This window comes from Rana temporaria, chromosome 7, assembly GCF_905171775.1.
Source record: "Rana temporaria chromosome 7, aRanTem1.1, whole genome shotgun sequence".
NCBI classification, from domain to species: Eukaryota; Metazoa; Chordata; class Amphibia; order Anura; family Ranidae; genus Rana; species Rana temporaria.
The window spans coordinates 128,951,517-128,978,798 of NC_053495.1; the positions used below are offsets into that span (position 1 = coordinate 128,951,517).

At 44.5% G+C, this 27,282-nt stretch overlaps 1 protein-coding gene across 2 annotated transcripts in view; it reads left to right on the plus strand.

Annotated features, from left to right (window-relative positions):
- TLCD4 (TLC domain containing 4) overlaps positions 1-27,282 on the plus strand; it is a 147,337-nt gene that overhangs the window by 13,246 nt on the left and 106,809 nt on the right. Inside the window, exon 1 of one of the 2 annotated variants that reach the window (XM_040359971.1) lies at positions 11,596-11,797. The exons of the other annotated variant lie outside the window; for it this stretch is intronic. The gene's annotated coding sequence lies outside the window, so the exon portion shown is untranslated. Of the gene's footprint in view, positions 1-11,595; positions 11,798-27,282 lie in introns of those variants that run through there. 2 annotated transcript variants of the gene reach the window in all.

Consider the following 27,282-nt stretch of genomic DNA (forward strand, 5'->3'; position numbering starts at 1 on the left):
CAAAGCAGCTGACAGAAATTACACTTATGCCGCGTACACACGATCATTTTTCAGCATGTCGAAAAAACAACGTTTTCCCAACTTCATCATTAAAACGACGTTGCCTACACACCATCGTTTTTAGAAAAATGATCTAGCAAAGCGCGGTGACGTACAACACGTACAACGGCACTATAAAGGGGAAGTTCTATTCGCCTTTGGGCTGCTTTAGCTGATTCCGTGTTAGTAAAAGACGATTTGCGCTTTTCTGTCTGTTACAGCGTGATGAATGTGCTTACTCCATTACGGACAGTAGTTTTACCAGAACGAGCGCTCCCGTCTCATAACTTGCTTCTGAGCATGCGCAGGTTTTTTACGTCGTTTTAGCCCACACACGATCATTTTGTACAACCCGAAAAACTACATAGTTTAAAACGACATTAAAAAATGCAGCATGTTCGAATTTTTTTTTTTGTCATTTTTCAGAACCTGTGAAGCCCACACACGATCCTTTTGAAAGACGTTTTTGAAAAACTACTTTTTTTTCATGCTGAAAAATGATCGTGTGTACGCGGCATTAGTGCTCTAAATTGACAAGTACACATTGTAGAGGGATATGTTTTATTTATATTTCATGTCTGAGGTTTACAACCACTTTAACATTATCGTACATGATATTACGTTTTGCTAGATCTCCTTAGGCTGGCCCCTTTTGCGAGTATGGCACACATTAAAAATTAGTGCCTATACTGTATAAAATCGAGTAATGCACCCAATTGCGCACATGCTCAGTTACTCTCTATTCTCAGCACTGTGCCTAAATTTAGAGCCACTAGAGGCCAATCAGCTGACAGCTTTACTGCTGCTGTGGGGGAATGACGCAACAGGTATGACACAGACTATGCTACAGGAAACACAGATCAGGAATGAAAAGCAGGAGACGTGACAGGACAAACTCTGCTGCTAGGGAGACACAAAGGAGTCAAACCTACAAGAATAGTGTCTTATCTCCCTGATTCTCTCCCCTGTCTCCCTTATTGGCAGCTTGTAAACTTCACTATAAATCTTCTGTAAGCTGTCCTTTCTGCCTTAGCCAAAACATACATCCAACACTGGCAATGTACATATTTTAATTACAGTAAGGGATAATTTACATCTGCTTCAGCTTCAACACACATTAAAGCACCTACCGCTTTTGTATGCTTTGTTGATGTGTTTTTAGTGCTTTGGTGGTGCTTGAATGATGCTTCAGTGGTGCTTCAAGCAAGCTTTGTCATAGACTTCTATAGAGGCTTTGAAGACACTTTAAAGCACCACAAAAGGGACATGGGGTTTAATGCTGAGTTCACACTGGCATTAAAGGGGTTGTAAAGGTTTGTTTTTTATTTTCTAAATAGGTTCCTTTAACCACTTCCTTACTGGGCACTTAAACCCCCTTCCTGCCCAGAGGACTTTTTGCGATTCGGCACTGCGTTGCTTTAACTGACAATTGCACGGTCGTGCGACGTGGCTCCCAAACAAAATTGACGTCCTTTTTTTCCCACAAATAGAGCTTTCTTTTGGTGGTATTTGATCACCTCTGCGGTTTTTATTTTTTGCGGTATAAACAAAAATAGAGCGAAAATTTTGAAAAAATAAAAATATATTTTTTACTTGTTGCTATAATAAATAGCTCAATTTTTTTTTTATCCTCAGTCTAGGCCAATAAGTATTCTACATATTTTTAGTAAAAAAAAAAAAAATCGCAATAAGCGACTGGTTTGCGCAAAAGTTATAGCGCCTACAAAATAAGGGACAGAATTATTATTATTTTTTTTTTACTAGTAATGGCGGCGATCTGCGATTTTTATTGCGACTGAAACATTATGGCGGACACATCGGACACTTTTGACACATTTTTGGCACCATTCACATTTATACTGCGATCAGTGCTATAAATATGCACTAATCACTGTAGAAATGTGACTGGCAGGGAAGGGGTTAACACTAGGGGGTGAGGAAGGGGTTAAATGTATTCCCTATATAGTATTCTAACTGTGGGGGAAGGGGGGTGACTGGGGGAGGTGACCGATCTGTGTCTCTATGTACAAGAGACACAGATCGGTCTCCTCTCTCCCTGACAGGACGCTGTCAGTGTGAGAGCCGGCAATGAGAAATGATCTCATATGTTTACATATGAGATCATCTCTCATTGGCCGCACAGATCGCCTAGCAAACGGCCACTCCGATTGGCCGTTCACGGCGATCTTGGTTGGCTGTGTCCAAGGGACACGGCCAGCACAGATGTCGGGAGCGCGCGCGGGGAACGCGGAAAGGGGCGGCCGTAAAAACACGGCGCCCCAGAGAATTAGAACCACCCTGCGGCCGTATATAGTCGTACGGCCGTCGGGAAGTGGTTAAGCTAGTGCATTGTTGGTTCACTAACCCAGGGGTTGACAAAATCTGTGCGCCAGGTCGCAAATGCGACAAGAAATTGTGACCTGGCGCCCGCAAATTGTGACCTACAAGGCCGCAAAGCTGCGGCCTCAATTACCGGCCGCCGCGATCGCGCGGCGTGGGAGGTGGGGGCGCACGGAGGCAAAGGATCCTGTGTCTTCGTGCGCCCCCACCTCCCCCGTCGCGCGATCGCGGCGGGCCCACGACGGCCGGTAATTGAGGCCGCGGCTTTGCGGCCTTGTGAAGTCCCAAGCTCTTCCTTCTGTGAGCTGGCGCCATCTGGTGGTGGCCGTTGGCATTACAAGTTAAACAGCTTTCTAATGTGTAATCTTTTACTATTTTCACTGCCATCTTCTTCCCTCTAAATAGAACCCCCAAACATTATATATATTTTTTATTCTAACACCCCAGAGAATAAAATGGTGATCGTTGCAATACTTTCTGTCACGCCGTATTTGCGCAGCGGTCTTACAAGCGCACTTTTTTTGGGAAAAAATACACTTTTTTTTAATTAAAAAATAAGACAACAGTAAAGTTATCCCAATTTTTTTTTTATTGTGAAAGATAATGTTACACCGAGTAAATTGATACCCAACATGTCACGCTTCAAAATTGCGTCCGCTCGTGGAATGGCGTCAAACTTTTACCGTTTAAAATCTCCATAGGCGACGTTTAAAAAAATCTACAGGTTGCATGTTTTGAGTTACAGAGGAGGTCTAGAGCTAGAATTATTGCTCTCACTCTAACGATCGCGGCGATACCTCACGTGTGGTTTGAATACCGTTTACATATGCGGGCGCTACTCACGTATGCGTTCGCTTCTGCGTGCAAGCTCGTCGTGACGGGGCGCGTTTTCTGGCTCCTAACTTTTTTAGCTGGCTCCTTAATTCCAAGCAAATTTGTCAAACCCTGTATTAACCTTTTCCTTCGATTTCCCTTCTAAAGCCCCATACACACTATCGGTTTTCCTGCAGGTTTTTGTCTTAAGATTTACCAAAACCATGTAGTGCAAGGGCCTGCCTGATTGCATACAAATTGAAATTCTTGAGGTTTGACCTCATATTAGATGGTTTTGGTAAACCTGAAGAGAAAAACCTGCAGGAAAACTGATAGGCCCGGATTCACAAAGCACTTACGCCGACGTATCTCGAGATACGCCGCGTAAGTGTAACTATGCGCCATCGTATCTGTGCGCCGTGCCCACAAAACTAGATACGCCTGAAAATAGGCTTCCTACGACCGACGTATCTTGCCTACGCCGTCGTATCGTGGGCGCATATTTACGCTGTGCGCATTTGCCGCTCCCATTGATTTTCTATGCACATATGCAAATGAGGGCGATACGCCGATTCACGAACGTAGTTGCGCCCGGCACATAATATACGCGGTTTACGTAAGTCGTACGTCCGGCGTAAAATTATTCCCCATATAGGAGGCGCAACTCATGCAAAGGTATGGACCAGGGAACACAAGCCGTCATATCTTTTGTCGTTTACGTTGTACGTCAATATGACTAGGCGTAGGTTACGTTCACGTCGTAGGCAGTGATCCGTCGTATCTTAGGGATGCGTCCACAGGACGGCGCATGCGCCGTTCGTTTTAAGTACTTCTATGGCGCTTGGTCCATCATTTGCATGGGGTCACGCCTCATTAGCAAGGCTCACGCCCACTTCCACCTACGCCGGCTTACGCCGAGGAAACCCAGCTTATCTTTAGGAGCGAGTGCTTTGTGAATCCAGTGCTTGTCTCTGTGCGCTGCGTCGGCGTAGCGTATATTAGATACGCTGCGCCCGCATAAATATGCGCCGATGTATGTGAATCCGGGCCATAGTGTGTATGGGGCTTTTGAGTATGTATACGTGTACAATTATTCTTCATCCTCTTCTTGTATGTAGAAAATGTAACATTTCAATGCAGTAATTTACATAAATACACTTAAATTATTGCACTTGCCGACCACAATATATTGCAGTTTGCAAGTGGTTTACCGGAATTATGCCGCGTACACACGACCGTTTTTCGGTTTACAAAAAATTATGTTTTTTTCAATGTCATTAAAAACGATCGTGTGTGGGCTTCAGAGCATTTTTCGGGTTCTGAAAAACGGGCAAAAAAAAATTCGAACATGCTCTATTTTTTAACAACGTTTTTAACGTTGTTGTTTTTCAGGTTGTAAAAAATGGTCGTGTGTGGGCTTTAACGACGTGAAAAATCCACGCATCCACGCACGTAGTTTTTTCTAGAGCCTGAAAAACATCATTTTTTACAACACGAAAAACGATCGTGTGTACGCGGCATTATAGCTGAAGATATCAGTCATTACCCCCGATATTGTTTTTTTTTCTCTTGAAAGCATTCCGTGTGGCCGCCATTGGGCGTTTCTCAGGCTTACCGTTTTCGCCGGCTCACCCAAGAAACGACCCAACAGTTCTGCCAGCTGGTCACACAGGCGATCAAAGAGGCTTTGATCGCCTTTATGTCCTTGGAGGACCGGAGCACCGTCATGATGTAAACAAGTTTTTTTTGAAGCAAAAGATCAAAAAAAAGTTTTTTTGATCTTTTGCTTTTAAAGGTAAAGAAGAGATCTGGGGTCTTTTTGACCCCAGATCTGTTCATAAAGAGGACCTGTCATCCTTATTTCTGTTACAAGGGATGTTTACATTCCTTGTTATAGGAATAAAAATGCTAAAAAATAAATAATTAATGGGACAGTGTAAAAATAAAAAGTAAAATGAATAAGGAAAAAAAAATGTAATCGCCCCCCATCCCTCTGTGCTCGCGAGAAAAATCAAACGCATACGTAAGTCCACCACACAAGTGAGGTATCGCCGCGAATGTTAGAGTGAGAACAATAATTCTAGTGCTAGACCTCCTCTGTATCTCTAAACAGGTAACCTGTAAAGGCGTTTAAAGCGTTGCCTATGGAGATTTTTAGGTCGCCATTCCATGAGCGTGCGCAATTTTAAAGCATGACATGTTAGGTATCTATTTACTCAGCGTAACATCATCTTTCATACAACAAAAAAATGGGGTATATACTGTGGGGGTTTTTTCATTCGTTAAAATTTATTTTTTCCCAAAAATGTGCGTTTGAAAAATCGTTGCACAAATAGCGCATGACATAAAAAATCAACGATCACCATTTTATTTCCAAGATTCTCTGCTAAAAACATGTATAATGCTTGGGGGTTATAAGTAATTTTCTAGCAAGAAATACTGATTTAAACAAAAAGTGTCAGAAAAAGCCTGGTCTATAAGTGGTTAATGGCTCTGAATGCATTGCTACATCACAGATCTGTACACAGCTGTGTGCATTGCCCCATAGACAACTATTCATTTATGTTCAAAAAAAAAAAGTTATGTGCTTACAAATGCAGCCTTTCTTTTCACCCCTGTGCCTTAGGCTAAGTTTATACTTGTGGCAGATGTTGCTGCCCCTCTGAAAAGCGATCCGCAGTGTTTAACAGATGGTGAGCAAGCAATATTTCACTTCCCCAATGCCTGTTTTAACCCTGTAAATTCTATTACACAACCGCATCCATTACACAGAGTTATAAGGTGGTTGCATGTGTGGCCCTATTCATTTGAATTGGTGGTGGTACTGCCCACCTAACATAACAAGGGGATCATTTTCCCTTGCATTTTATACAACCCTGTCCAGCTGCCTTTGCAGCTGAAAGCCGAACTTTCAAAAGAGGAAGTTCTACTCAGAGGCGTTGCTAGGGGGGTGCGGGGGTGCGGTCTGCACCGGGTGACACCCGCTAGAGGGGTGACACCATCCAGTTTTTTTTTTAATGTTTTTTTTTTAGCTGACAAGCCCAGCCTGCCCTGTGCAATCCCAGCCTGCCCTGTACCACCCAGCCTGCTCTGTGCCACCCCAGCCTGCCCTGTATCACCTAGCCTGCCCTGTACCACCCCAGCCTGCCCTGTACCACCCCAAACAGCCCTATACCACCCCAGCCTGCCCTGTACCCCCTCAAACAGCCCTGTACCACCCCAGCCTGCCCGGTACCACCCCAGCCTGCCCTGTACCACCCAGCCTGCCCTGTGCCACCACAGCCTGCCCTGTACCACCCCAGCCTGCCCTGTACCACCCCAAACTTTCCCATGCCACCCCAACTTGCCCTGTGCCACCCTAACTTGCCCTGTACCACCCCAATCTGCCCTATGCCACCATAACTTTCCCTATACCACCCCAACCTGCCCAATGCCACCCTAACTTGCCCTGTACCACCCCAAACTTTCCCATGCCATCCCAACTTGCCCTATGCCACCCTAACTTGCCCTATACCACCCCAACCTGCCCTATGCAACCCTAACTTGCCCTATACCACCCAAACTACCCTATATCACCCCAACATGCCCTATACCACCTTAACCTGTCCTATACCACCCCACTACCCTAACCTGCCACTATACTGCCCTATACTATCATTTACAGGGGCTGGTTTGGGGTGCGCCCCGTGCCCATGCGCTGCCTGCTTGGTGCTGGGCAGCCTAGACAGAGGGGGGGTGACACCATGTTTTACCGCACCGGGTGAAACCAACCCTAGTGACGCCACTGGTTCTGCTCCCTGATTTTAACAGGTACCGCTCCCACTTCCAGTCAGATTGCCACACAGTCTCTTGGGACACGTCACAAGTTCCTGGAGACCATTCACTGGCACATGCGCAGTGGGCATCCGGCTGTGAAGCAGCAAGGAGTCACAGTCAGCTGCCCACAGTTAAGATGCCAACGCCTGGACCTGAAGAACGGCAAAGAGTCCCCCCAAGAAAAAATATTGTAGATGCTGACTTTTATTATTAGGAGACTTACCTGTGCAGGGTTCCCACAATGTCGACACCCCAGCTGATTTTGGGATCGGCTCTCGGGTGCTGCCGCTGCCATTCATGGTAAGGGGAACCGGCAGTGAAGCCTTTTGATCTCACAGCCGGTGTCTTGTCACATTCGGCTCCCCATCACAGATTGCTCCGGAAGTGACAATCCATTGCCGCCATCTTGCTACACCCCACACTCCTGCACAGTAATGATAGTGTGTGAAGGGGGCAAGCGGACATCTTGTTACACCCACCGGAGTTTTAGATTTCACAGTTATTTTCAACACAAACGGAGCTTATATACAGTATTTGGAAATCCGACGGACTGTTTAGATGTTACATTTTAAAAGCAGCAGCAAACCTGCTGACCTTACATGGTTGCTATTGTGACAGAAAACTTCTGATTTTCACATTTAACATGTAAACAGTCGCATTTCCAAATACTGTATTTAAGCATATAAGCTCCGTTTTGTATAACTGTGAAATCTGAAACTCCGGTGGGTGTAATAAGATGTCCGCTTGCCCCCTTCACACGTTATCATTACAGTGCAGGAGTGTGGGGTGTAGCAAGATGGCGGCAACGGAACGTCACTTCCGGGGGCAATCTGTGATGGGGAGCCGAATGTGACAAGACATGGGTTCCCAACTATGCATGCGCTAAGCGTGCTGTGCTTTCTAACTGGCCTGGCGGTGGAAGAAGGAGCAGGGGGCCAAACTTCAGAGGGACGGCGCCGCAGCGCTGTTTCCCAGAAGTGGGGAAGGGTACCTGTCAAAAACAGGTACCCATTCTCCCCTCCCCCCTGAGAGGTGGGATAAACAGAGGTTCCACTTTTGAGTGGGACTCCGCTTTAAGCTGAACAGTCAGTTTTTTTTGCCCCCCCCCCCCCCAGACAGCAAGTGTAAAATTGCCCTAAGGCTATATTTACACTAGCGGATGTCACTGCAGCAATCCAAGGTCAGATCGCTTTTCAGAGGTGTTGACAGGCAGTGAAAACACAGTTCCACCTCCCATTTTTACTGTTAACGAACCCTTATGCCACGTACACACAAACGGAAATTACGACTGTGTGTATGCTCCATTGCAATTTCCGCCAACAAAAGATTGAGAGCTGGTTCTCAAATTTTCAGGAAAATCCGATCGTCTGTAGCAATTCCGACGCATGCCGGGAAACAATTCGACGCATGCTCGGAAGCATTGAACTTTATTTTCTCGGCTGTTCGTAGTGTTGTACGTCACCGCATTCCTAATGGACGAAAGTTCAGAGAAGCTTGAGCAGAGTTCCATCGGAAAAACCATACAAGGTTTTTCCGACGGAAAATCCGATCCGCAGCATTATTGTATCAGTAACAGGTGACAAGAGACAAATTTGAAAGCGTCTAGTACTTTTGCTTCTTTTATGTTCTATTATTTGGTGTTTTTTTATTGCTGCTGCATTCACACTGTTGTGTTCTGTGAATTGCACAATTTTGCACGTTTACAAAATGCGCAAAAACAGCATATCATGCTTGCGGGAATATTCCTTGACAATGGCATCCCAAGCACACTTTATTTGACGAAATGTGCAAAGCTCAAGAAGGTGCTTGAGCTGCTTTGGTGCATGTAGGGCAGCCTATTAAAATGAATGGGCTGCTCTATGTGTGCGGTGAGATAATGAGCAAAAACCTGCATATGGTCCCAAAGTATGAATGGAGCCTTATAGAGAAGCTTTGTCTTGTGTGGTGACGCACTAAGTAATTAATACAGAGGAGATTAAGGGCCAGTTCACACCATAGAAACGCAGTGTGGATGCGTTCCAGATGCTTTTCCGCATGCGCGCTTTGTGACGCGTTTTTTATGCGTTCAAGTGCATTTTTTGATGCAGTCCAGTGCATTCCCCCCCCTTTTTTTTCTTAACCTTAAGCCCGGGTTCACATATGTGCGATCTCAGACATTGCATGTGATTCCCACCCGCACCGCATGTGCCGATCACATGTGATGTCCGTGCAGTGCGAGTTCAGCTATACAGTTCTATGGCTGAACTTGCATTGGATTCGCATTAAAATAGTGCAGGGAATGTTTTTTCATTGCACTAGAATGGGATCGCATTTATGTTTTCACCCAATGCGATCTGAATCATGCGCAAGTTCACAGTACGCACTGTGATCTGTGAACCGATCTGGGGGTGCCATTAACAATGTATTGACACCCGCAGCGGTTTGCAGAAGGCACTGCCTGCAGAAGAGATGCGATGCGGGAACCAACGCTGTAATTGCACTGGTTCCCTCATCGCACATATGTGAACCTAGGCTAAAAAAAGAACATGTGTGTTCCAATGTGTTTTTGATGCATTTAGGTGCGTTCCAGTGCGTTTTTGATGCTTTTTACAGCGTTCCAGTGCAGGAAAAATGCAGCATGTTCTACTTTTTTTTCTGGAACGCACTGTAACTGCAAGCGCTGGTGTGAACTATGCCATTAAAAATCATTTAACCTACTTTTTTGATGCAGAAAAAAAAAAAACGCACTGGACTGCATATGGTGTGAACTGGCCCTAAGGCCTCATGCACATTTGAACGCCTATTATGTTGGGTATACGCATCTCAGCGCTAGGCACGTTAAGACCCCTTCCACACTGAGCCGCCCATAGCCTCAGCGGTAAAACTCTGCTATTTTTACTGTGGACGCTATGGGCGGATTTGCAGCACATTTTGGACGCTAGTGGGGCGCATTTAACCCCCGCTAGCGACTGAGAAAGGGTTAAAACCGCGGGCCGTATAGCCACGCTGTCCCATTGATTTCAATGGGCAGCAGCGATGGAGGAACGGTATACACACCGCTTCTTCGCCGCTCCAAAGATGTGGCTAGCAGGACTTTTTTTACCAGGCTGCTAGTGCAACGCTCCAGTGTGAAAGCCCTCTGGCTTTTACACTGGAGACAATGGAGCAGCTTTTTAAGGGCGGATTGCAGGCTCTATTTTTAACGCTATAGCGCCTGCAATACACCTTCAGTGTGAAAGGGGTCTTTTGCCACGTACACATGACTGTTATTCATGTCATTGAAAAAAAACAACGTTTTTCTCGACGTGATTCCTCTCAAGCCTGCCTTGCATTCACCGATCGTGAAAAAAAATGCTCGAGCAAAGTGCGGTCACGTACAAAACGTACAACGGCACTATAAAGGGGAAGTTCCATTGGAATGGCGCCACCCTTTGGGCTGCTTTTGCTGATTTCCTGTTACCGCGTGTTAGTAAAAGTTTGGTGAGAGACGATTCACGCTCTTCAGTCTGTTACAGCGTGACGAATGTGCTATCTCCATTACGAACGCTAATTTTACTAGAACGAGTGCTTCCGTCTCTTCTGAGCATGCGCATTCCCCCCCCCCCCCTCGTTAAAGCCTACACACGATCGTTTTTCACGACGTGAAATAGAACGTCATGAAAAACAACAAAAAAAAATAGAGCAGGTTTCTAAATTTTTAACGCCCATTTTTCACGTCGAGAAATATGCTCTGGAGCTTAGGCCTCGTATACACGATCGAGGAACTCGTCGTAAATGAAACATTGTTTTCCTTGACGAGTTCCTTGACAAACTTGACAAGCTTTCTTTGTGTACACACTGTCAAGACAAAATCTCGTCGCTCTCAAACGCGGTGACGTAAAACACGTACGACGGCACTATAAAGAGGAAGTTTGATTCCACTGGCGCCACCCTTCTGAGCATGTGCGGGTTTCTAAGCATACACACGAACATGTTTCTCGTCGAAAACTTGTTCTCTTTTTTTCTCATCGAGTTCCCCAACAGTTTCCTCAATGAAGAACATACACACGACCGTTTTCCTCGGCAAAAAAGCTCTGCCACCAAGTTTCTTGATGGATTCTGTCGAGGAAAACGGGCGTGTGTACGAGGCCATACACACAACAGTTTTTCACGACCAATTTTAAAAATTGCATTTTTCTCGTCATGAAAAACGGTCGTGTGTATACGGCATTAGTATTTTTTTTATTTTATTTTTCCATTTTAATGGTCAAAATAAATTATTATTCTGGCCAAAGAAAAAAAAAATGCCGGAAAGTGCTTGAAAAAAATGTGGCTTACGTGCGTTTTTGAAGCTGCATTTCTCTTGCTAGGAGTATGCAGATAAATATACGATAGGGGAGGGAGCTTGCCTATACAGGCTTACAATCTAGAGGGAGAAGGTGGTCACATGACCTCTTTTGTCACTTTTGCCTTGACAATAGCATATCCGGCATGCAAGGGAAAAACTTGCAGAGCCGGTTAATGACCCACATTTTTTTTACACTAGACCCTTATCTGTATTAGAGATACGGTTCCCAGTAGGTGATTGGTTGCTTTAATATACGTTTATATAATGGGCTCGAGTGCGCCTTGCAGATGCTCTGTAACTCGTTTTGTGGTCACAGGAGTGGCAGGCACCGTGACAGTGCAGTGACATTTGAGCAGACTGCTGACTAACTGGATAACTTACCAGTGAGCCTGATAAAAGTCAGCGCAGCTAAGCTCATGAATGTAACAAACTACATGGTCCAAGTCCCAGGAGCGTGCCGCACACTGACGCAAGAAAGAGCAGGTAAATATCGCCTCATTATCAGGAGGCATTGGAATCAAACCTTCATTGTAGGAATGATATCTGTAGAAGATTGTCCACAATAATCATTGGAGCTAAATTCATTAGGATTAAATCCCTAATTCTTTGTTATTAGTTACTGTATATACAGTGCATTGTGGAGGGGTCTTCCCAGCTCCCTTTGTTTCTATAATTCTTTTACTTTTTACAGGTCATTCAGGGCCAGATTCACAGAAAAAGTACGCCGGAGTATCTGCTGATACTCCGGCGTACTTTCAAATTTGCCGCGTCGTATCTTTATTTGTCATTCACAAACAAAGATACAACGGCTTTTGGCTAAGATCCGACAGGCGTACGGCTTCGTACGCCTTCGGATCTTAGGTGTAATTTTCCGGTGGCCGCTGGGTGGAGTTCGCGTCGTTTTCCAGCGTCGAGTATGCAAATTAGCTGATTACGGCGATCCACGAAGATACGCACGTTCGTCGCAATCTCTTACGTCGTCGCTAGCCGTTTTTTCCCGTCGCAAACATAAGCCTGCTTTTTCATGGCTTATATTTAGAACAGCCATGTTAAAGTATGGCCGTCGTTCCCGCGTCGAATTTCAATTTTTAATGTTTTTTGCGTAAGACGTCCGGGAATACGAAACGACGTAACGCACGTCGCCGTTCAAAAAATACATCGGGGCGCCGTAATTTCGCGCAAAGCACGTCGGGAAATTTTCACACGGAGCATGTGCAGAACGTTCGGCGCGGGAACGCGCCTAATTTAAATGGTACACGCCCCATTTGAATTAGGCGGGCTTGCGCCGGACGGCTTTACGTTACACCGCCGTAAGTTTACACGCAAGTGCTTGGTGAATCAGGCACTTGCGCTGAAAACTTGCGGCGGTGTAACGTAAAGACGATACGTTACGCCGCCGCAGATATCTGTGAATCTGGCCCTCAATATCTTGCACTGATGAGTTCTAAAAAGTGCAAAACATGTATGCTAGCTAGATATAGTGCTCTTTGTATACATCTTTGGATACATCTGGACTGGATGGCGTTATTTTTTCTTGTTGTTCTGGAAGCTTGTAAAAAAATATTTTTCCCGTCTGTTCCCGCATGATTCAGTATTTGTAAAATTTGGATTATCTCCCGAGATTTAGTCCCCATGCACACAGGATGTTTAAAAAAAAAAACTCTATCTAGACGTCGAATTGCTGGAAAACGCGGGTATAAAAGTGCGCTTTTAACAGCGTTTTTTTTAACCGCTTCAATACAGGGCATTTTCACCCCCTTCCTGCCCAGGCCAATTTTCAGCTTTAACATTTTGAATGACAATTGCGCGATCATGCAACACTGTACCCAAATGTAACTGTAACCCATTTTTTTCCCTACAAACTTTCTTTTGGTTTTTATCTCTTGCGCTATAAACAAAAAAAGACAGAAAATTTGGAAAAACAGAACCACAATGGGCTACATTCATAGAGAGTTACGCCGGCGTATCAGTAGATACGCCGTCGTAACTCGAAATCTACGACGTCGTAAATTTAAGCGTATTCTGGAAACCAGATACGCTTAAATTAGGCTAAGATACGAGCGGCATAAGTCTCTTCGTATCTTAGTTGCATATTTACGCTGGCCGCTAGGTGGCGCTTCCGTAGTTTTTGGCGTAGAATATGCAAATGATCTAGATACGCCGATTCACAAATGTACGTACGCCCGACGCTATTTTTTTACGTAGTTTACGTTAGGCTTTTTCGGCGTAAGGTTGCTCCTGCTCTTATGAGGCGTACGCAATGTTAAGTATGGACGTCGTTCCCGCTTCGAATTTTAAATTTTTTACGCCGTTTGCGTAATTCGTTCGCGAATAGGGCTGGACGTAATTTACTTTCACGTCGAAAGCAATGACGTCCTTGCGCCGTACTTTGGAGTAATGCACACTGGGAAATTCCACGGACGGCGCATGCGCCATTCGGGAAAAACCTCAATCACGTCGGGTCACCAATAATTAACATAAAACATGCCTCCTCATTTGAATTATGTGCGCTTATGCCAGCCCCATTTACGCTACGCCGCCGTAACTTTGGAAGTGCTTTGTGAATACAGCACTTGCCTCACTGACTTACTGTGGCGTAGCGCAAATACGATAAGCTGCGCCGCCGTAAAAATGCGCAGATGTACCTGAATCCAGCCCAATATTTTTTACTTTTTGCTATAATAAATATCCCAATTTAAAAAATAAATAAAAAAATGTCCTCAGTTTAGGCCGATATGTATTCTTCTACATATTTTTGGTAAAATAAGCAATAAGCGTACATTGTTTGTGCAAAAGTTATAGCGTCTACAAAATAGGGGATAGATTTATGGCTTTTTTTTTTTTTTTACTAGTAATGGCAGTGATCTGCGATTTTTTGTGTGACTGCGACATTGCGGCAGACACACTTTTTGACTCTATTTTGGGACCAGTGACACTTATACAGCCATCAGTGCTATAAATATGCACTGATTACTGTATTAGGGCCCTGACAGTGTGCAGGGACCGCCCTGTCATCTGCCGGCTCAGCGGGGATCAACGGAGTAATCTCCGCTGAGCAAGAGGATAAGACATGTACGGATCCTCACGGGATCCGTACATGTGAAAGGGGCCTAAATGTCACTGGCAGGGAAGGAGTGAACACTAGGGGGCGATCAAAGGGGTGAGATGTGTTACACATACAGATGGGCACGTGCATCGACTCCCGGGTGATGCGGCGGTGCGCACGTGCCCCCTATACCGCTGAGAAACCAAGGACGTTATATGATGCCTGCCCAGAGGAACAGAGTGTTCCTTGCAGACGTCATATGCAAATGGGCGGGTAGGGAAGTGGTTAAATGCTTTTATGCACGTTTTGCAGAATTCAGTGTTTTATGTGGTCAGAAGAACTGCTCCTGAATGCGGTTTTAGGGCGTTCAGAAAACAGCTCATAAACTCCTCTGCTGATGAACTGCTAAAAACGTCCATGTGTGCATGGACACATAGGATAACATAGAGGAGAGTTTAAAGCGTAACTCCACTTTTGTTGAGAAAAAAACATTCCCCTCTGGGTGATCTATGTACATTGCAAGGATTTTAACAAACTTTGTTGCAGATTCCTACCTTTTGTTATTCTGAAGAAATCACTGCTTGTTCTTCTCTGCCCATGTTTTGAGTAGTTCTAATGGGAGTTTCATAATTATCAACCAGCTGTGGCCTGCATCCCTTTAGATGTGTTCCTATTGGGAGTATCTCACCAAAAATGACATTTTTGTTGCAGGGGATGCCTGAAATCTGACTTGTATCTAAGGCCCCTTCACGCTGGGGCGAGAGCCGCGGTGGCGGTATAGCACCGCTAAAAATAGCGGCGATATACCGTCGAAATTGCCGCGGGATTCGGCCACTAGCGGTGTGGTATTAACCCCCGCTAGCGGCCGATAAAGGGTAAATACCCTCCGGCTTTCACATTGAGGTTGCTGGGCAGGAGTTTTTCAGGCGGTATAGCAGCGCTATTTTTAGCGCTGTACCGCCTGAAAAACTCAGTGTGAAAGGGGTCTTAGTGCAAACGTCTGGGAAAATCAGTGAGCCAATCACACAAGCAGGAAATTATGGTTCTGGGGGACGTTCTGAACACAGAACCCCTCCAGGTAGCCATATTGCATTGCATTTTCAGAAACTTACAGCGGCTGCAGATTGAAAAGAAAATGTATTTTTCAATAACATTCAATTAAAATATGACTTGTGTCACAATTGTATATGTTGTATATTTTTTCTTTCTATTTTTTCTTTATTTGCCCTTTTGAGTGGAGAGGGATTGGAACACCTGTCTGATTTTATTGCTGTCTCTGCCCTTGTTAAAGAGGAAGTAAACTTCTTTTACAGACTTTTATCTATAGGTAAGCCTATAATTTGGCCCCATACACACGGGAGGATTTATCCGCGGATACGGTCCAGCGGACCGTTTCCGCGGATAAATCCTCTTGAGGATTTCAGCAGATTTTAATGCGATGGAGTGTACTCACCATCGCATTGAAATCTGCTGTCGCGCCGTCGCCACGATTATGACGCGGCGACGGGCGCGACGCTGTCATATAAGGAATTCCACGCATGCGTCGAATCATTACGACGCATGCGGGGGATCCCTTCGGACGGATGGATCCGGTGAGTCTATACAGACCAGCGGATCCATCCGTTGGGATGGATTCCAGCAGATAGATTTGTTTGGCATGTCAGCAAATATTCGATCTGCTGGAATCCATCCCAGGGGAGATATATCCGCGGAAACAGATCCGCTGGAGTGTACACACCATAGGATCTATCCGCTGAAACCCATTTGCTGGGATTTTTCAGCGGATGGATTCTATCGTGTGTACGGGGCCTTTGGCTCCTAAAAAAACTTGCATAGTTTAGGAGATATTTAATATATATGCTGCTGCTGACATCATGGGGACATATGCACTGAAGGAACGGCCCGATCCTGCCGTGCCGTGACTGGCAGCACCTGAGCACATGCACGGAAGTGACGTAATCACGGCTCCGGCCAATCACAGCGCTGGAGCCCACAAACCCGGAAGTAACTCTGGGAAACATGTCAGCCGTGTGCCGGTGCCGATCCAGGTCATTGTTGTAAGGTGAGGTTTTCATAATGAGCTAGTATGCAATTTTGTGTGGACTGGTCCTTTAATGGATACATGAACCCAATAACTTACATTGCATAAAAGCATTGCAATGGGGCTGTATGATATGAAATGTTTTCTCTGCTCGGGAACCAGGTGTGTGTACATTTTCCAATAGCAATGAATGCCTTTACCCAGGTTTACAGGCACATGTATGCTCCTGAATGTAAACTGTCGAGGTGAAGTATTTGTATGTATGCGCATGCTTACACAAGTATGGCGCATACCTGCGTACAGCCATGCAAAGCCATTGATTTCTGTGGATGGCTGTATGTGACACCTGTGACTCTCAGACTGGGAATTACACCCAAATTTTACCTTAAAGTCACTTCAAACGTTATTTTCAATATTTTTTTTGGCCGCTTTTATTAAAATAATGCAGAGCGATCCTGCCAAAAAGGTCATTGTTCAGACACTTTCTTATATAGGGTGACAACGCTCTGTCTGTATCTTTCAGATGACCTGCGTTGTCACCCTGTCATATGAGACTAATAGCACCTCATGCTGAATCACATTGCACAGCCATGTTCTACTATTGTCACCATCAGAAACTCCCGCCCTGAAAAATGATGTGCAGCAGCTGCTGTATTAACTGCTTGCCGACCAGCCGCCACAGTTTTACGGCGGCAGGTTGGCTCTGCTGGGCGAAATCACGTAGATCTACGTCATCTCTCCCAGCAGCCAATAGGGGCGCGCACGCCCCCCGCTTGCTCCTGACTCCCACGCGCGTGCCCGGCGGTCACGATCACCGCCGGGCACCTGCGATCGCTCGGTACAGAGCGAGAACCGTGAGCTGTGTGTGTAAACACACAGCTCCTGGTCCTGTCAGGGGAGAAATGCCTGACCGTCTGTTCATACAATGTATGAACAGCGATCAGTCATTTCCCCTAGTGAGTCCACCCCCCCCTTCAGTTAGAACACACCCAGGGAACATACTTAACCCCTTCCCCGCTCCTAGTGTTAACATCTTCCCTGCCAGTGGCATTTTTATAGTAATCAATGCATTTTTATAGCACTGATCGCTATAAAAATGCCAAATGGTCCCAAAAATGTGTCCAAAGTGTCCGCCATAATGTCGCAGTACCGGAAGAAAATCGCTGATCGCCGCCATTACTAGTGAAAAAAAATATTAATAAAAATGCCATAAAACTACCCCCTATTTTGTAAACACTATAACTTTTGCGCAAACCAATCAATAAATGCTTATTGCGATTTTTTTTTACGAAAAATATGTAGAATACGTATCGGCCTAAACTGAGGAATTTTTTTTTTATATATATATTTTTGGAGGATATTTATTATGGTAAAAACTAAAAAATATTAATTTTTTTCAAAATTGTCGCTCTATTTTTGTTTATAGCGCAAAAACTAAAAACCGCAGAGGTGATCAAATACCACCAAAAGAAAGCTCTATTTGTTGGAAAAAGGGACGCCAATTTTGTTTGGGAGCCACGTCGGACGACCGCGCAATTGTCAGTTAAAGCGACGCAGTGCCAAATTGCAAAAAGTGCTCTGGACTTTGACCAGCAATATGGTCCGGGGCTTAAGTGGTTAATTGTAGACAGCAAGTGGTTTCAGGATCTCAGTAGCATTGAGAGGCCGCAAAGAATAAAAAAAGGTGAAAACAATTTTTAAATGAAATTGTTAACTATTTTTGATACACAGTACTTTAGCTAACTAAACATCATTAGGATTTACACCTATGTTATTAGTAGGTCTCTCAACCACTACATTACCGAGCCTATTTCTGAGATTTGTTGTTTACACATTAAAAACTTATTTTTTGCTAGAAAATTACTTAGAACCCCCAAACATTATATATATTTTTTTTCTAACACCCTAGAGAATAAAATGGCAGCTGTTGCAATACTTTCTGTCATACCGTATTTGTGCAGCGGTCTTACAAGCGTGCTTTTTTGAGAAAAAACACACTTTTTTCAGATCATTAAAAAAAATTACCTGAATGCCAAAAATGTGGAATTTTTGGAACTCTTGTTCAAGAGACATAAAAACATGTTTTTCTGCGCTTGGGAGTCACATTTCTTTGCATACTTCCATGGGCAACACCCTGTACAGATCAATAACAGGTTGCATTTGTTTGCTGCTAACCACACATTTCCATGTGCACAAAGACGGATGTGTGCGCCTGTATGCAGACAGTTTGCGTTTAGGACCATTCATCCCCGTATCATTATACATGACTAAGGTATAACAGATGGACTTATTCTCTAACCCAAATACAACCCCCATTAACCTTACTATAGTAACTGAGACCACACCAGTGTTGGAGTTAAAACAAGGCCGTAGCAGCCTTATTTATTAAACATAAATATATATATATATATATATATATATATATAACAATATATATATAAATAACATAACACTATAAAATACCATAATAACATAAACTCTGTTAATAAACCATAATTTAACTATTGTTGGTCTCGGCAGGCCCTCAGTACCCATATCAGGGAAAAAACCCATAAAGCACTGCGGTACCAAACAGTGTATAGATAGGCCTCCTGCCGAAAAACTGGCCCGGAGACAGCCACTGACCGCAGTGCCCCATTCCCACTTTCCAGCTAACCTCCGTTAGCTGGAAACCATAATCGGGACCCATAACAACGATGGGTCCCCAAGACTCCTCCTTTTACCATATCTTCTCTCTCCTGCCAAGACCAACACCCGCCACTGCCACGACATCCATGAACACGATCTCCTGTAAAGACAAAGCAAAAGAAACACACAAAACAAAAACAAGCCATTGTAAAACAAAAGCCCATCAAACCATAAAATTAGGGAGGGTGGGTGGGAACTTTCCCCCGTGCTGTGCTTGCCTATGATGGGATGGGCCAACCTTTTATATGCCTCTCACCCCTCCCCTAGGCAACTCCCCCTTTAAACTCCTGACCATTTTACTTCCCCTGTTAACTCTGTCATGTCCGTCCTGCGCATATGCCATTGCATTCTATTGCTCCGGGCTTCTCTGGATTTATATAGCGCAGCACTTTACAACATGAGGGAAGACAGTACAGTTTAAATACAGGAGGAATCAGAGGACCCTGATCATTAGAGCTTACAATCTAAAAGGGAGGGTCAAGTGATACAAAAGGTAATTACTGTGGGGGATGAGTTGATGGATAAAAATATGTATGGTTGTTAGGTGGAGGCAAGATAGACTTTTTTTTTAAACAGAAGGGGTTTCAGAGATTATCTAAAAGTGGACAGAGTAGAAGATAGTCAGACATATTGGGGTAGGAAGTTCCAGAGGATACGAGAGGCTCTGGAGAAGTATTGGAGGCGAGAATGGGAGGAGATGACAAGGGAGCTAGAGAGCGGGAGGTATTGGGATAAATGAAGAGAACGATTTGGTTGGTATTTTGAGACGTTAGTGGGCGGACGGACAGAGTTGTGGATGGCTTTGTAAGTTGTTGTTAGTATTTTTAATTGTATTCATTGGGTGAGGGAAAGCCAGTGGAGGGATTGGCAGAGAGGGGCAGGAGACACTGATTAGTTGGTAAGGTGGATGAGCCTGGCAGCAGCATTCATGATGGACTGAAGGGGGGGGGGGGGGGGGGGGGATAAGAGGACATACAAAGCAATGGATTTCTGTGTACCTCATTCACACCACAGGGCTGTGTAAATGTGTGTTTCAGTGAATTGTCGGCAGTTTATTGTAACACACATGAACGCATGTAATGCAATGCAAAGTAACAAAATAAATGATGAATTGCTGTTAATATTTTGTTGCTTCCAGGGACCTGTGACTTCACAATGGATGACCTCAAACCATATGCCAGTGCTCATAAAAAGGCAACTTACTGCAACACACATGAAAACACTTGTTAAATGTACATCAATGTGCATTCATTTTTAATGCGTTGTGACAAGTTTTTTTATGTGCAGTCTGGTGTGAAAGGGCTTCCAAATGAGGTCTTCATATTTCTGCAGGAATTTGTAATTGTGAGGTGTGTTTTTGTATTGTTTTTAGTAAGTAAATTGTGTGACATGTCCATCCTTCACCGTGACAGTGATGGACAGGGATACATGCTGTGGATAAGAGGTGCTCTGAAGCGATGGATTGTATTTTTATATGATGATGAATTCATTGGGTTCTTCATGTATGAATAATCATGTACTCATTTCCTATAACATATTGAGGAGATCAGAAATATCTGGACATAGGGGGTAATCCACAAAAGGGATACGCCGGCGTATCTACTGATACGCCGTCGTATCCCTGTTTCTATCTATGGAACTGATCCACAGAATCAGTTTACCATAGATAGGCAGAAGATCCGACATGTGTAATTGAATTACACTGTTGGATCTTAAGGATGCAATTCTAAGCCGGCCGCTAGGTGGCGAGGCCATTGCGGCTGGCTTAGAATATGCAAATGAACACTTACGGTGATCCACAAACGTTCCGACAGGGCCCGTCGCGCTAATTCTACGTCGTTTACGTCGAGTTACGCTGTGTAAAAATAGGGCTGAGTCCTATTTGACTAAGCCCTATTAAGTATGGCCGTCGTTCCCGCGACGATAATTCATACTCTACGTCGTTTGCGTAAGACGTCCGTGAATGGCGCTGGACGCCATTTACGTTACCGTCTAAGCAAATGACGTCGGAGCGACGTCAGTTAGCGCAATGCACGTCGGGTAAGTTACCCGACGGAGCATGCGCAGTACGTCCGGCGCGGGAGCACGCCTAATTTAAATGGGACTTGCCCCATTAGATTCGGCACACCTTGCGCCGGACGGATTTGAGTTACACCGCCGCAAATTTCCAGGTAAGTGTGTTGTGGATCGATACCTAACTTAGGAAATTTGCGGCAGTGTAACTTAAATCACTTAAGTTACATTGCGCTGCGGGGCTGTGGATTTGGCCCATAGATCTCAAGTTGCCCATGGCAGACATTTTGATAGACCTCTTTTGATGGACCACTTATGTGACACATAGGTGGATTTAGGAATAGATCAACTATTACAGGGTCTAAACATTGTCACATAGAGTAAGGATGTGTTAAAGGCTGTTCAAATACTGGCTAGATGTTGTGTAAGAACTTTAGAGAGCTCCAGCAGCGATCTGACTAATAACCTATATAGTATGTAGCTGTGTAGTCTGTGGTCCAGTAAAACCTGATTTGCCCTTGCATGGGTGGAGGGGGCTATAAACTTCCATCCTTATGAATGTATTTATATACAGTATTTAGAAATTAATCCAGTTTAGGGAAAGCCATATTGTCCCAGGACAGTAGCTGACGTGGTGGGGTTTCAGGGACGTGGGGTTGAAGGTATTCAGCTACTGTCCTGGGACAATATGGCTTTCCCTAAACTGGATTAATTTCTAAATACTGTATTCAAATACATTCATAAGGTTGGAAATGTATAGCCCCTTCCACCCATGTAAGGGCAAATCAGGTTTTACTGGACCACAGACTACACAGCTACATACTATATAGGTTATTGGGAAACTTGTGGATTTGACCCAATTAGTCACAATTTGCTGCTGGAGCTCTCTAAAGTTCTTACACAACATCCATCCTTCTCAAAGCCGGTATTTGAACAGCCTTTAACACATCCTTACTCTATGTGACAATGTTTAGACCCCGTAATAGTTGAGCTTTTCCTAAATCCACCTATTCCCAAATCCACCTATGTGTCACATAAGTGGTCCATCAAAAGAGGTCTATCAAAATGTCTGCCATGGGCAACTAGAGACCTAGGTCCTGATATTTCTGGCCTAATGTAGATCAGAAATATCTGGACTTTGGTCTCTGTTTGCCCATGGCAGACATTTTGATAGACCTCTTTTTATGGACCACTTATGTGACACATAGGTGGATTTGGGAATAGATCTAAACATTGTCACATAGAGTAAGGATGTGTTAAAGGCTGTTCAAATACCGGCTTTTAGAAGGATGGATGTTGTGTAAGAACTTTAGAGAGCTCCAGCAGCGATCTGACTAATTGGGTCAAATCCACAAGTTTCCCAATAACCTATATAGTATGTAGCTGTGTAGTCTGTGGTCCATCCTTATGAATGTGCTGATGTGAATGTGCATAGAGGGCCAGATTCAGAGAACACTTACGCTGGCGTATCTACAGCGTAAGTGTCCAGATGCGCTGTCGTATCTATGCGCCTGATTCCTAACAGTAGATACGCCTGAAATATGGCTTCAGCCGACCAACGTAAGTTGCTGTACGCTGTCGTATCTTGGGTGCATATTTACGCTGGCCGCAAGGGGCGCTTCCATAGATTTACGTGTCGAATATGCAAATGACCTAGATACGCCGATTTACGAACGTACTTGCGCCCGTGAGATTTAGCTACGCCGTTTACGTAAGGCTTACGTCCGGCGTAAAGTTAACCCTGCTATATGAGGCGCAGGTAATGCAATGTATGGACGTCGGAACAAGCGTATATTTTTACGTCTTTTACGTAAGTCGTACGTGAATGGGGCTGGGCGTAGGTTACGTTCACGTCGTTGCCATTGAGCCGTCGTATCCTAGGGCGTAAATTCGACGTGAATCTGAGCATGTGCCATTCGTTCGGCGCTTAATTTACATGGGGTGACGATTCATTTCAATACAACACGCCCACTACCAGCCTACTTTGAATTAGGCGGGCTTACGCCGGCCCATTTACGCTACACCGCCGTAACTTAGGGAGCAAGTGCTTTGTGAATACTGTACTTGCCTCTCTAGGTTACGTCGGCGTAGCGCATATGAGATGCGCTACGCCCGCACAGAGATACGCCGATCTCTGTGAATCTGGCCCTGTATATGTAAAGCGCTGCGTAAATTGATATATAAGTACCTAAATAATAATAATTATAATAATATACAGTATATAGAAATTAATCCAATTAAGGGAAAGCCATATTGTCACAGGACAGTAGCTGAATACCTTCAACCCCACTGCCCTGAAACTGCACCACATCTAGGAGCATGGAAAGGGTAAGCATGATCCTTCTCAATCCCACAGCACAAAACTCAGTGATATAAAATGATCTAATTCTTGTATAAAAACATAAATAGAAACCTACCAAAAACCTGACAATTCCAAATAAAAAATAAAATTAAAAATGCATAGCCCTGTCAAAAAAAGTCAGTAAATCCAGATAGGCAACTAGGGTTATAATTTTATAAGTTGTGTCTGTGATGGGCCCCAGCACACAGTTGGAGATGTTGCCAAGACCCTTTGGGTTGCATCCATATGTTCTGGGAATATCTGGCTACACAGCAATTCTGGCCTAATGTATCAGAATTTATTATGAATCTGACCATCATCCAAGTCCCTTTAAATATATACATTCTGTTGAGCCTGTTTGAACCACTCATGCAGCCAGGCCTCCATTTGTTCTACGCTAGGAAGGCTATTGTACTAAAATGAAAGTCAGCCACAGCTCTTACACTGGATTGTTGGAAATCGCTAGTTAATACAGCACTTCCACTTTATAAGGCTTTGGCCTCGTACACACGGGCAAGTATCTTGTCAGGAAAAAAACGTTGTTTTTCCCGACGAGATTCTCAACAAGAATCTCTTGCCACCCAAGTGTACACACTGACCTTTCAAAAGAACCGTACACACAAATGGTTTTCTCGTCAAGAAAGCTCTGCCAGCAGTTTTCTTGCTGGTTTTTGCCAAGAAAACCGGTCGTGTGTACGAGGCCTTTGAGGTTGCCTCACAAAATTAGGTATGGCTTTTTTTTTTTAGATATAAAAATAGTACTAAATAAATTCATCCTAACTCAGGGGTGCCCAACCAGTGGCCCGGGAGCCACATGTGGCCCGCGGAGCCCTCTGATGTGGCCCGCGACCTCCTGCTCTGAGATGGAATAGAATAGAATGCTAAAATCACAGTGTATATATGGGCATATATTTTTCTGCAGTGGTTACTGGACTGCTTTAAAACTGATCCGCAGATGCAGAGCAGTTTACCTGCACTGAGCCATAGACTTCTGTTATTACCTGCGAGTTTGGTGAGCTTTCTGAAAGGGCACCAAACCTGCAGAATATAATAGATGTCTATTGCAAAGTGCAGGAAAGCCAAAGGTACGCTGCGTTGCACTCGTGGTGTGGGTAAACTGCAGTGCATCAGTGCGAAAGCAGCCTTGGGCCCCTTTCATACGGTCAGTCCGACACTCCGACCAACTGGACCCTCCATTCACCTCTAAAGTAGTGGTAGACATAAACCGACTTGTTCTACCTCCAATACGATCTGCTAAAAAGTAAGTAAGTCTCCTACGCCGTCGTATCTTAGGGTGCAATATTTACGCTGACCGCTAGGGGCGCTTCCCAAGACTTCCGCGTTGAATATGCAAATTAGGTAGATACGCCGATTCAAAAACGTACGTCCGCCTGGCGCATTTTTTAACGTCAATTACGTAAGGCTTTTTCTGGCATAAAGTTACCCCTGCTATATGAGGCGTACGCAATGTTAAGTATGAACGTCGGGCCAGCGTCGAATTTTCCGTCGATTACGTCGTTTGCGTAAGTCGTTCGCGAATAGGGCTGTACGTAAGTTACGGTCACGTCGAAAGCATTGACTATTTGCGGCGTAATTTGGATTATGCGCACTGGGATACGTTAACGGACGGCGCATGCGCTGTAAGTCAAAAACGTCATTTACGTGGGTCAGCCTTGATTAACCTACAACACGCCCACTGCCTGGATAATTTGTATTACGCGAGCTTACGCCGGACCACATACGCTACGCCGCCGTAACTTAGGGCGCAGGTTCTTTCTGAATACAGAACCTGCCTCACTAGGTTACGGCGGCGTAGCGTATCTGAGATACGCTACGCCCGCACAAAGTAACGCCGGGCTTTCTGAATCCGGCCCTTAGTTTGCACTTGGATTTGCCTTTTCGTAAATAACCCCCATTATGTTTTTCTTTCAGCTGAGCAGGACACTCCGATTTCTTATAGTCTGATTTATGGTTGGAAGAAACTCCCATTGCATATAGAGTTGCTTTTACATTCCATTTAGCACATACAGAACAGTAAACATATGGCTCTTTATCTGTTTGCCAGACAGATATTTCCAGTGGCCTACAACCCTTGTGTCCTACAAAGTCTCTTGCAAATATCTGTTGTAACTGCAGGATATACAACTCATTAGCCAGGATAAAAATAATTATATACTATATACAGTAAATGTACTATTTAAATGAGACCTAAGCAACTTTCTGTAAATAACAGTTCAATCCGTACGTTTCAAAAGTTCCGGATCAATATTATTCAGCTAAATTATATATTAGTGCAGTATATGTTTCTTAATATAAAATATTCATCCAAGTGTTTAAGGCTACAATACTTGTAATTTAAAGCAACCCTTTTCTCCGGTAAAATGATGCAACACAGCAGATGAAATGTTTTGAAGACACACTAATGCCCCGTACACACAATCGGAATTTCCGATGGCCAAAAATATGATGGAATTTTTCGTCGGAATTCCGATGAAGCTGACTTCCATCAGTCTTGCATACACACTGTCAGACCAAATTCCAACCGTCCAAAACGCGGTGACGTAAAACACTACAATGAGCCGAGAAAAATTAAGTTCAATGCTTCCGAGAATGCGTCGACTTGATTCTGAGCATGCGTGTTTTTTTTCTCTGTCGGAGTTGCACACAGAGGATAGGAATTTCTTTTTTTCTCCCATCAGAAAAAAAAATAAAACATGTTCTATTTCTAAAAACCGACGGAAAAAAGGCCAATGGGGCCCACACACAATCGGAAATTCCGATCGTGTGTCCGCGGCATAAGCCGTGTGTCTGTCCTGACTCTTCAGTGCCTACATATAGAGCACTTCAATATACTAATCTTGACTTCTGCAAAGTCAATAGCAGGAATGCATGAAGGTAAAAAACCTTCAGCCTTTACAACCCCTTTAAGACATAGGACTGAAGTATATGCAGGCCTAGTTTTTTTTCTTTGTCTGAAGTGCCCTGGTTCTCAACCTGCAGCCCAGAGGTTGCATGCATCCCTTTTGCATGCAGTGTGCAGCCCTTGGGGCCCTGAAGAGCAGAAGTCTGTCTTTCTTTCACCTAGGTGCTAACGTAACCACTTAACCCCCGGAAGAATTGACCCCCTCCCTGACCACAGCCCCTTTTTGCGATTCGGCACTGCGCCGCTTTAACTGACAATTGCACGTCGTGTGACGTTGCACCCAAACAAAATTGACATCCCTTTTCCCCACAAATAGAGCTTTCTTTTGGTGGTATTTGATCACCTCTGCTGTTTTTATTTTTTGCACTATAAACAAAAAAAAAATGAAAAAAATCCCGTTCTGCAGCTCCGTGACACCGCTTTAAATTTGGTAATTTAAAAGAGAAGTATGGTTTTCTTTTGCATAATCATACTTACCTAGGTGGATGCAGCGTCAGACCGATGCTGCACTTGTCCCCCGGCATCTCTGCACTGAGAACCAGACCACTAAACACCACCAATGGCCCCGGTCTCACTCCTCCCCGAGTGGAGAGTTGCTGACTGAAAGTCTCTCCTGCTCTGATCCTCCATGCTCATTGGAGCGATGAGCTGTGATGGGGCGGGGATCGGCCATCTCAGCAGCTCTCTGAGATAATGAGACTACCATCAATCAAGGCAGCTGGCGGATCCAAACTTGGGAAGTCTGGATGAAGTGCTGCCTCAACTAATGGCAGCGGCGTCAGCGGAGAGCAGATTTTAGACCACTCTTCGCTGAAAATAGGTCACAGGAGTGCAAAACTAATTGCACTTCTGTGACCCAGAGAAGAAGCCCAGCCTAAAAATCTCAGGCTGGACTTCTTCTTTAAAGGGGTGGTTC